We start from the raw sequence: 12,503 nt of genomic DNA on the forward strand, positions 1-12,503 counted from the left end.
GCAAGAGGAAGCATAGAGCTTTCAAGGAATTGTGAAGGGCCCAATGGGGAAATAATAAAGCAACATGGTGGAGAGCAGTCCTCCATGAGGTCAGAGAGAAACTGCCATAGGTTGTGAAGTGCTCTAAGGTTTTAGAAACTTAAATGAAAAATGCTTTAGTGGGTGAACATGGTGGGGGGGGGACCAATATGATCAGATTTGTCTTTTGTTGTTAAGAATCATATCAAAGATATGTGGGATATCTTCAACCTTCAGAAAGTATTTATCTTTCATAAGCCAAGCCATAGATGTAGTGTAAAAATCAAAAGTCACAGATAGATGAATAATGAAAGGTAAGGCCCCCTCCCGTGTCCTCTAGGCAATCCACTTCCCCAGCAAATGGTTATTTTCTGTGTTAGTTCTTCTAATGACTACCCTTTATAACTATAACTTTGCTTAATATACTTAATCATATTTCTTTGGTCTTACCTATTGACTCCCCATAATGAATAATGGTAAAACTAGTATCTTCAACTGCCTCCTTCTTTTCCTCTCTAACCTCCCCCATTCTTCACCACCTAATTTTATTTGAATATTTTGTCTTGGCTCTTTTATTATTTACAGTCATAACTCTAAATATGCTGGTAATTAATTAAAGGATACTTTTTGTGCTCTCACACAGAAGATAAGGAAATTAAAGTACCCACCATAAGTTCAACCTTTTTGCTAAGTTCTTGTTGAGAAACTTTTGCTTATATTCTTAAATTGTGTTGGTTTTAGCATTTACATTCTGTTTCTTAATTATAATTCTCAGTTATTTTAAACTTTCTTGTATATTTAAATGGATTCAATTCTAATTATTACCTTTTGCGATCATTTCTCCATTTACTTCTCAACTTAATTTCAGTCTTTAGTAGCTTATTCAAATGAGATCATACCAGTTGTCTTTCTTAAATATTGCATATTTAAATATTTTGTGTTTGTTGCCTTTATTCTTTTTTCCTGTTTTTAAAATTTTTAATTTTAATTCCAGTTAGTTAGCATACAGTGTAATATTAGTTTCAGGTATACAGTATAGTAATCCCACCCTTCCAGACATCACCCTGTACTCATTACGACAAGTGTTGCCTTTATTCTTGAATGACAGTTTGACTGGCTATGTACCTATGGGGTAATGCTTTGTTTCTCAAAAGACTTGAGAGCCATAGTTCTACTGTTTCTGTAGATAGCTTTTGAGCTAGCCCATCTTTTCCTCCTTTAGTAATTTGATATTTTTACCTGAAAGGCAAAATAGTTATTTTTTTCATCTTTGAAGCTGTGTTCTCTCACCAGCATATGTCTTGGTATTTATCTTTCTGCATCAGGTTTCCCAAGGCACTGTGTTCTTTCAATCTATATATGCACATCTTTATTTCTAGTAAGTTTCCTTAAATTATATCTTCAGATATTTCCCCCATTCCCTGTGTTTGATTCTTTTCTTTAGGGATACCAATTATGCTTATGTTGTACCTCCCTCGATGCCTTCCATAGCTAACATCTTTTATCTTTAGTTGTTTGCTTATTTCCATTTTATTTTCTCACTTTTCCTAATTCTTGTGTGTCTGTTCTCCTTTTTGCTGCTTCCACAATGGCCTTCACAAAACAACATAACTTTAATGAATACTTAGATAATGTGACAAAATTCCCATTTCTTTGTATTGATAGTTGAGGGCAGGATTTATTTTGATAATTCTTGATGTGGCTCTTGGAAGTTACATGGTAAAATTTCTCTATAACATCCTATAATGCTATTTCTAAAAGACGGACTCGACAAAACAATGAAATATACTTTAGGATTATGACTTTAATTCTTTGTATGTGCCATCATATTTGAAACACATTTTGCTAGTTTAGTATCTAAGTATAGATAGAAGGATTGCATATTTGGTATTATCCTTTCTCAAAATTATTGTTTAACATTTGAAAAGATGTGTCATTACTGTAAAGATATGTCTGTGGTCATTTTTTCTAGCTTCCATTGTAGTGTTGATTTTATTAAAATGCATTTGGGGCAAAGAAAGGTAATTGATTATTTTGCTCAGTACATCTCATTATTGTTTTTACTTTGTTATTTATCAAGCCATCTGTTGTAATCTACAGTAATAGCAAATAATATAGTAATAATAAGTCATTTTACCTTTTTCATCTTACTATTTATTTTTAATAATAATGCACACTGGCATGTTTAATATCCCATTACTTTCTCAGAAAAGATCCTTTTAAACAATGGCAAGAGAATACAATATCAATTTCTGTTTACTTTATTGTTCTATATGATTCTGCATTGTTAAAATGGGGAATGTGGACTAACTTTAGAGGATAAATATCCATATCTGTTTCAAATTTCAATCTACAAATAGGATCAAGGGAACTTACTGCCACCCTAAGAGCTGCATGTAACTAATGGAAGACACACCTGAGAACTTTTAATATACATGAAACTTTTTATAATTGCATGTAAACTCAAAGTAATTTCTACAGGGAAAGTTTTTATATGTTCTTTATAAGTGAAAATTAATTATGAAATAAAGATATATTTGGATGCAACTCAGTGATGCATGCATAAATAAGATAAATGCTAGTACCATGTCAGGAGAAGTGAATCCACTGTCTTTTATAATGACTATTAATATTTGAAAAAATAAAAAATGAGTTACATAATGAAAATATTACATATTAAATATGAGTTACATAATTAAATATTACATATTAAATATTAAATTTGTTATAAAACAAAAGCTGGAAAACATGAGATTTTTTCCCTCTGGAAAACCCATTGAAAGTATTAATTTATAGCCAAAGTAATATAGATTGTTCAAACAAATATTTGGAAAGGAAGTTGAAAATATATAATCAACATAGTACACTTGAACTTGGTCTCAGTGCTGTCACGTGTGCTACTTCACCTAGACTCAGAATAAAGGAACAAATCAACTGTATAGCATATGCAGTTTTCTCCTACTGAGCAAGGAATTAGAAAAGTCATGATTTCTCAGTGTGGACAACAAATACACCTGTAGAAAGGACAATGAAGAGATGGAAGTGGGTTTTTATTCCTCCTTCCTTATACTGAATTGCCTACAGAACAAGAATAAAAATCCAAAGGGCAGTTTTTTCTTCTGTATCAAGTAATATTTAAGGCCTGTGCTTTGCTGAAAACATAAATAAAGGCAGAACCATGTACAACAAGCTTCAGCATGGCTGGATTAATCATTTAAAAAGATTGCCTGGAAACACGCATCCTGTGATTCAGCCACTTCTCTCGCGCTTATTAACATGTACTGAGCAGCAACTTATAAAAAACCAGGACTCTTAGGTCATTTAAAGCAATCTTGCTGGAAATCTCCCGGTAGTATTCCTGACGTGTGAGAACTATAGGTACCCTCAAACACCAGTGTTCAGCTTCGGCGTAGAGCACTTAGCATATTTCTTTTTTCTCTATAGTTTTAAATGTGTGGGAACATGTGATCAGGGTCCTTTTTATATTCAAAATGGGTCAGCTTCTGTCTAGAAAGTGTCTTATTGTCATGATGTCACCACATCTCAAGATTTGTGACCTTTTGCACCATATGGATTCATGGTAGTCCACGTCCTAGCTTACAGGCCAGAGTGCTTTTGTGCCCCCGCTAGGGGGTATCAAAGGCTTTTGGACTGGAATTTCAAGTACCGATAGATTTGGAAAAACAAAAAGTAATTTTTATATATCCTAAGGACCGCCAGATGTCGCAAAGGCATCATTGATGAAACGGTTTTTATCCAAAATGTGGCACTTATATAAGGAATACCAGTATTGTGTTTGAGAGTCGTAGAGGCCATAACAGGTCAGTGAAATGTCCTTCAAACATCTGATTTTTACGTTCAAGAATGGGCCCAGATGAAAAGATAACCACATATCTGACATTGACGTTACTACCATTTAGACAACCGATTCAATTGCCTTAGTCAGTGGGATCAATCAGGCCTTTATTACTTTGAAAAACCCCAGAAAGATATAGTTTTTCTTTTTATTTAAAAATGATGGTTTGAAATGATATCCCACCACTCTATTTTCACTATAAGCCTCAGATGCTATGTAGAAGCACATAGACACTTTCGTAACTTCCACTAACCCCTAAGTTTAAGACATTTTATGAGATGTACAAAATTATAATAATGAAAGAAATGGTGCTGAGTGAAATTCTGCTGAGCCAAAGTGTATGCATAAATTGGCAGTTTAACAAGTAAAACTTGGAAGCAAGCATTTGATGATTGATTTTTTATTGAGACAGAACAAGCATGATAGTGGGTAAAGTGATTTTCCTTATTGAGAGAAAATATAGTGTTTTTCAACATGTCTCTAGTATGAATGGAAGCCTTGTCAAAAAAATGGAGCAACACATAATATCTTTAAAAAGGTGAATTAACATAAGTATATCACTTATTTTATGGATCAAATTTTATACTTGTCAGTTTTATTCAGAATGTCATAAAGTTTATATCATAAAGATGGTATTATTACCTTTGTTATGTCCTGAAAAAAAAAATCTGATATTAACTGCTTTGTAAGTAGGATATAAAATATATTCAGTTTTAGAAATGCGGTGATGAAAATTAAGGCCAAAATATGTATTCACATGTAGATCTTAGGCAACACCCCAGTCATTTTAAGTACTTGAAATACATTATTCAGCAAGTAACCTGCTGTATATTTGTGTGTAATGGGCTCTGCTTGAGAATACAAGAACTGTCAAGATAAAAATAAGAAACATGCATCATTCTAATTTAATTACAATTCATCAAAAAATTCCTCTATTGTATGTATTACAGGGAGATGTATACTTATAAAAATAATCACATACTAACGTTAACTGAGATTTGCTGTTTTTGTATATAGTTTTCTCTTGATTAAAGAATATATGCATCCACACATACATCAAACATGTATGTACATATGGTGAGTTTTTGGTTTATGTGTACTCTAACTGCACCTATTTTATAGTTCTATCTATGGGAAAATGTATATGATAAATATGAATTTGTTTATAGAGGGTTCTTTCCAAGTTTGTAAATGTACATTTATTTCCAATTGTGTTTTCTAGCTATATTTTGTAATTCTACTTAGCCATGGATATATTATTCCCATTTGGAATAAAACGTATAATAACATAAGGAGGACATGCTCATGCTGTTTTTCTGGATTTAATTAGTAAGCAATGTGCGAATCCATGGTTCCTATTACGTTTGAGTAGGTATATCATGGGTCCATGTTCTATGTGAAAGATTATCTGTATTTTATTCTAAGACTTTATGTATATTTAACCTTTAATTTGACTAGCAGGTTGTATGATTTACATAAAAAATAGATCAGCTTTGAATTCACTGAATGTTATTGGTATAACATAATCAATCATCTCTAAATGTTAATGGTGTTAAAGAGCAATGAGAGCATATGTCTTATATTTGTAATCCTGTGAATTTATGAAATTATTTAGAATGTCTAAGAGCATTAGATCATGTGGCATTTCTCTGTGGTTAGAGATTGAATTTTTTGAATGGTGGGTATCATTCTACTGAAGTTGGAGAATCAGCCAAATATAAGTACTTTTTTTTTTTTTTTTACTATGAATTACCTAATAGGTGCCTTGATGACTAGAATATTCTTAAGAAGGTGTGTGTGTGTGTGTGTGTATATATATATATACATGGTCTACAGTAGTGCTTAAAATGCTGTGACTTTGTCTCATTCTCTTTTCACTATCTTTTAATACAATATGACTTTCATTGGTGTTATCCTAATTACATCATGCATGTAATTCCTCAATGAAATAAAAAGTCAATATGTGAATGACAGTAGTAAGGGAAAAAATAGGATTTCAAATGGTAAAAAGCCTGCTCTGGTAACAAAGACTGAATCAATCCCTGTGTTGTATAGCAGCTTGATCATATCTTTAAAACTGATAGTAACAAAGAATATTTATTTGTTGCCATGCTATTGTAGGATTTATTTTTAAACTCCAATCCCAATTATCAAGAAAATTGCATCCTCTTTATCTCACAGAAGGGCATACTGAATCATAGCATATTTGGTTATTGGGACTATAATATTGTTACCTTGCTTGAAACACATGGTCTCTCTTGATATACAAGAAAAAACTGAATCCATTTCAATAAATTAATAGGGATGAGAATCCCAATCCATCCTTCTTTTCAGAGGTTCGCATACATTGTAATGAAATGCATTAGGAGTTTTCTTCACTTGAAATCCAAATGAGACCCATTTTGGCTCACACCCTTGACAGTCTCTTTTATAAGCATTGCTGTCTCCTGTTCTTGTGTGGGCCTAGTAAAATGCTTCCTTTGTAAGATGAACAGAGACAATATAATGCCACGAAAGACGAAGGTGTCAAAACACAAAGTTAGAGGCAATCTAATCAATGCCTCCTGATTTAGCCTTTGAAGGCTCTCTTCATTAAAACTCTTTAATGGTGAGGCTTATCTTGAGGTAGAGCTGTTACTTAATATTTTTCAGTGTCATTCTTTGGACAGTCATTTGTACCTTTTAAATGTATTTTCAGTATTCATTGTTTAGTAAATTGGATGTCTTGTTAGCATGGTGGTGGTATGAATGACTTGCATCAAAATGATTGAAGGTAATAGTGTATAAATTCTTGGTACATTTTTTTTTCCTATCCCCTAATCCCCATCTTTCCTCCATCAAAAAAAAAAAAAAAAAAATCTTTATTTTCTTTCTAAATATCAGGTGTAGCATGTCTTTGGATGCTTTCAAAAGCAGACATTTAGACCCTTTTTCATGTCCAAGAATCTGATTGGAAATCTAAAAATAACTGGAAGCAATTGAAATTTTTCTTTCAAAGGAGTTTATTGCCATTGCCATCCTTTTACTAAATACACTTTTCAAATTAATTTTCTTTTTATTAGAGCTTTTGGGCAAAACAATGTGCATCTCACTGAAGTGGTAGAAAAAAATGCTAAGATGTCCTATGCTCTCCTGAGTTTTTGTTTCAGTTAAGTACGTTGGGAATGCTGGAGCCTGGAAGAGAAGAGAGATGCCACCTACCCAGCTCCAGATAGGGTTATGAACTTAGGAATTTTGTGTCGATAGAAGACATTCTTTAAAACAGTTTTATTTTCTTAGGTGTGAATGAAAGTGTATAAAATATAAAATGTTTCTGACTCCTCAGTTCACTATTCCCCTCGCCCAGTAATTTGTTCAAATTTAATAAATGAAAAACTTGAATTTTTTTTCTCTTACACATGGACCAGATGGCATCATGATCTGAAAAATTATAGAGAATACTTTGAAGAATATCTCATTAATGACGTGTGTGTCTATATTTAGACTCCTTTTATACACACACATGTATGGAAAGCTGCATATATACAACAGTAAATATACTTTAGTTTTTTTGTTGTTGTTTATTCCCAGAATATATTCTAATCCTTCTTGTAAGCAGATTTAACAAATACGTATGTTTTAGGATCAGCGCACTCACATGAGCCATTTCGAGAAGCGGAGAAATCAGGAGCGTAATTTCTTTTAACATGCCCAACTTAAAAAAGGGCTCACAAGATGTCCTTGCTACCCTTTCCACCCCAATCTACAGTTATCAGTAAAAATAAATAATTTACAAAATGTAGGAGATAGAAAAAGATAAACACCACAGAATTTATGCACTCTGGTATCTAGAAAATGGAAAAGAATGCAAGCAACTTTGACCTGATTTTTAAATGACTACCATGGTGACTACAGCTGTCTAGCTTAGTAATTATTTGTGCTAGGTTGTGTTTGAGTCCCATATGTATAGGAGCTCCAGGCCCGGCTCCCTCATTTGCTGGCACAAAAACAGATTCTTCCAGGTGCTGAAAATTAAATTTTAATATATTATTTAAATATTAAGAGAATTACAGTTTCAGTAATTTTACTGCTACAGCTGGAGTGCAAAGCATGCCTGTAGAATGCAGAGTATTGGACCATCTAACATATAGGAAGTTTATAGTGATTTTTTAAATATTAGCTTATATATTTAAAAAATGATGGCTTTCTCTGGCAGTTAGTTTATGTATGGGTAAACTTGATTCATGTCTTGGGCATGCTTTAGATTAGCGCAAACTATTATTTTGGGGTCTCTTTAGTTACCTACCTAAACAGGAAAATATGTCAATGACAAAGAAATTTAAGATAGTGAAAGGTAAATAAATGACTAAGAAATCCTTGCCTCTTGTGGCTCATTACATATGTATTACTCTGTTTTGAAAGGAATGTTAAAGCCTAGAATATTTTTTTTTAATCTCTATGGTTCCTCCTTTCTAATGAGAATGATCTCAAAATTGTTAGAAATCAGAGAAAAAGTCAACAGAAATTCTAGTCTCTAAGATCCCAAAAGCAAAATTCATCATTAGCATGGCTCTTGAAATTTTTGTGTGGTTTGACCTGTCCAAATTCACTAAAACACCATTTAAAATAATATTTCTGTGTTGATGTCCATAATTTGTTTGGAATTCAGAGTGAGAAATCAATTTAATCATGAAATTTTATATGTTACAATCATTTGTAACTTAATTTATGATGAAATCTCACTTTTCTGGGAATTTCACACAATTGTAAATTTGTTAATTAAAAGTTCTTTTCTATTAAACGTTATTTTAACAAATGTACCCTTAAAGAATTAAAGACATCCAGAAGATGTGCAGTGTGTTAAATTGTGTACCATAACCAGCCATCTCAGAGCAAAGGGTGCTTAGTGTATAAAGCACCTTCAAAGTATAGTGTCAGGAACAAAGTTCCTATTAGTGATAATCTCTTACACATACAAACTTCTGTCTTATGTTTGCTAACTGAATTACACTTTGCGGGCAGAAATCGTGGAGCAAAGTGCACGTGCTATGACTCCTTGGTAGTTAAATTCACATGCTCTGGATCCAAATAGCTACGGTTCAAATCTCAGCTCTACCACCTTCTAGCTGTGTGACCTTAGGCAGCCAACCTTTCAGTGCCTCAGTTTTTTCATCTGTAAAATGGAGCTACTTTTTGAGTTGGTTACAAGGATTAGGTGAATTCATCAAATGAACGATTTCAAATAGTACATGGTACAAAGTAAGCACTATAAATATCAGGGTTTTTCTTAGTAACATTCATGCTGCTAGCTTTGAGTACATGGTAAAAAAATGAAATGTAGTTTTCACTTTTATAACTCTTGAAGGGCTTTAGCATTTATTTAAGATGCTTCTAGAAAGCCAATGACTTGATATCTAACCCATTAATATAAATAAACTCTTTACCCTTGGAATTTCTACTTTAGATTATAGTAGTAGGCCATTTATAGTTCCGTTCATAACTCCAGATATAGTGTGAAAAACTGTGACATAGACTGTCAAATAGTAAATTATTTAACAAAATCTCAGTAGGAAGAGTTACATAACTACTGCTTAAATTTCAGAACACATTTTAAAAATATAAGAGTAAAGAATTTGTCAGCCTTTTCGTTTTTCCCTCTCCTACCATGTAAGTGTAGAAGGTACTTATGTTTAAAGGTCTTAATTGATTTTGAAAAATCTAACTGGTTTTGAAAATCACTATAAGAAAAAATAATCATGCAAAGTAATATTCTGAAAGATGGATTAAAGGCCATGTAACATAATATTTTCCTTTTGTAAAACAGGATTTTTATGTGTCAGTATGAGTAACTAATATTTTTTCCATTGTAAAACAATTGATTTGCAGTGTCAAAATGAGCAGTTAACATACATAGACTGAGTACCTACTAGGTCTGGACGATTTTAGCTGGACTGGGTGGGCAGTAGAGAGGAATTTGGACAAAATCTTTACCTTCTTAAAATTTATGTTCTAATGATAAAGTAGACAATAAACTGATGAATCAATAAATATGAACATAATGTCAGGTAGGAAAAAGGCTATGAAGTAAAATAAGCCATATAAGGGTATGGTGGACAGGTGACTCTTCAGGTAAGATAACCAGAGAGGGCATCTGTGGGAAAGTGATGCTTGTACGACCCGAGGGACCAATCTATGAAAATGTCTGGGGAAGAGCACATCAGGCAGAGGGAATAGCACATTTGCCATTCTGCTCAGAGACAGAAACAAGCTCCACATTGTCCAAGGAGAGCAAGAAGACCACTGTGACTGGAGCTAAATGAGAGGAGAGGGAGGAAAGAGAGGAGGCAAAGAGGTGACCAGCGGCCAGATCTCATAGGAAGGCTTTGATTTTGTGTGATAACAAGTCTTTGGAGGGTACTGAGCTTGAAGAGGTATAATCTTATACCTTCGAAACATTGTTCTGATTGCTATGAAAGTAGACCGTAAGGGTAAAAGAGTAGAAGAGAAAAAGTAGAATGCAGCGACCATAGTCCCAGGTGAGATTAAGTTGATGGAGGTGGCAAGAAGTGATTGGACTTTGGCAGCCATTTTGAAGATGTGGGGTCGAACCATGTGTAAACTAGAACTTGAAGGATTGCTGACGGATTGAGTGTGAGGTGTGAGAGGAACAAATCAAGGAGATCTCCCATGTTATTGGCACGAACCACTGTGTGAATGAGGGTGTGATTTACTGAAATGAGGAAACCTAGGAAGAATGGAATTTGGGGGAGAAATCAAGAATTCTGTTCAGTGCCTATTACACTGGGGATGCATTTAAGACATCTGGGCAGATGGAGTAGGAGATGGACGTGGTTACATGGAAGTCAAAGCAGAGACCAGGGTGGAATTACTGTGGTAGTGATGGTAGTTCAGAGGATATTTATAAGCTGTGATGGAGTCGATGAGGGTCATTCTGACTGAGGCCTGAGGCCCTGGGCACTCTGATGTGGAGAAGGTAGGAGGAGGACAATGCTGTTAGGTCACTGAGAGAAGATAGGAGTGGAGTAGGAAGAGAGCTAGGGAGCCAAGAGACTGGCTTGGCTTGGAGGTAGGAAGCGATTAAGTGCCCTGTCCGTCTCCCTTGGGTCCTTCTTGCTTTTGTCACGGTCACACAAATTCCTAGACACACTGTAGCCTTGGGTATCCCTCTGCTTTCCAATCACAGCACGCGGACTTGTGTGCTCTCCCTCTCTCTCTCGCAGTCCCGGCTCCGGCTCTACCATCTACACAGATGGACCTCCCTTACTCCCAGGCTTCTCCGGGTGCTTCTCACTTCGCTCTTGGGTTGAGGGATGACTGACCCAGGACAACCTCTAGGGGGACCAGAATTGGTGGTATGAGGAGGAAAACATCCCTCCCAAGCCTCCCCCTCTTTTTCCTCCTACCGCTGCTGCTGTAGTGCCAATGCTCCTGATTCCTTTACCTCCTCTCAGCCCCAAATCCCAGCCTGCTTAGTTCTGCTATTGCATGTTATTTTAGCTGTAATTATTAACCTTTTATTATGTATCAGCAGATAGCGGAGGGAGTCTCTGCCACCATCTTTATTCCTGTTCCTGATCTTTTGAGTTTGGTTTTTTTTCCCCCAAAAGTAAATAAATTGGCATCTGCTCCGCATAGTCTGAGCCCAGCCTGTTCTACCACTCAGCCTGTCCAGCTCTCCAGTCATCGGGGAAAGAGCCTGGCCTTGCCAGCAAGGGCAGATGTGTATTTTCTACAAGAAATCCTTGTCCCTGTATGGTTATTAATCTCTGGGGTAAATTATGGGTCAGTTGGATTTTTTTCTGAGGTAGGCTGGGCCTACCACATCATATCAGTGTTGTTTCTGTGAGATGATATTTCCCAAGTTGTTAATAAGCAATTTACAATCAACTTTCAGAAATAATCCACTTATAATTGAGGGGCTGCTTTGTGTATTTATAGCCATCTTACCTAATTTTCTATCTACTATATATACACAGATATAGTGTACATGTTTACCTATCATCTGTAATAGACATAATTCATGATGGATCTAAATTAAATTTTCTGAAATAGGCGAGGTAGAAATTTTATATCAAAATGAATTCTTGAGTATTACTCTTAAGCAGTTTTATGTAATTATAATTTACTAAATCAGAACATTTAATTTTTTTTGCCTTTGACTAATTTCTCTTACTTGCTAAATTAATGAATTCAAAAGCATATTCCACTGCAGAAAACAAATGGTACATAGGAATTAGACATTTTTAAGTTAATTATGGTATAAAAACAAACTACTTTTCATAATAAGTAATAGGTTTTAAAGTTAAAGGTATTTTATATTGTAAGGTGATACATTATAAAATTACATTAGTTATCCATGATAAGTGTAAATTTGAGTATTTTATGGAGAAACGTAGCTTACGTGGCAAAACCAATATGCTTCATTTTTTTTTTTTTAAGATTTTATTTATTTATTTGACAGAGGGAAACACAGCGGGAGAGGGAACACAAGCAGGGGGAGAGGGAGAGGGAGAAGCAGGCTTTCCGCGGAGCAGGGAGCCCGATGCAGGGCTCGACCCCAGGACCCTGGGATCATGACCTGAGCCGAAGGTAGACGCCTAACGACTGAGCCACCCAGGCGCCTCATATG

At 34.7% G+C, this 12,503-nt stretch overlaps 1 protein-coding gene across 6 annotated transcripts in view; it reads left to right on the top strand.

The window, feature by feature from the left end:
• The window catches only part of KIAA0825 (KIAA0825 ortholog), a 399,405-nt gene that overhangs the window by 238,420 nt on the left and 148,482 nt on the right, over nucleotides 1–12,503 (top strand). The gene's annotated exons all lie outside the window — the stretch shown is intronic.

The sequence above is a fragment of the Halichoerus grypus genome, chromosome 2 (genome assembly GCF_964656455.1).
Source record: "Halichoerus grypus chromosome 2, mHalGry1.hap1.1, whole genome shotgun sequence".
NCBI classification, from domain to species: Eukaryota; Metazoa; Chordata; class Mammalia; order Carnivora; family Phocidae; genus Halichoerus; species Halichoerus grypus.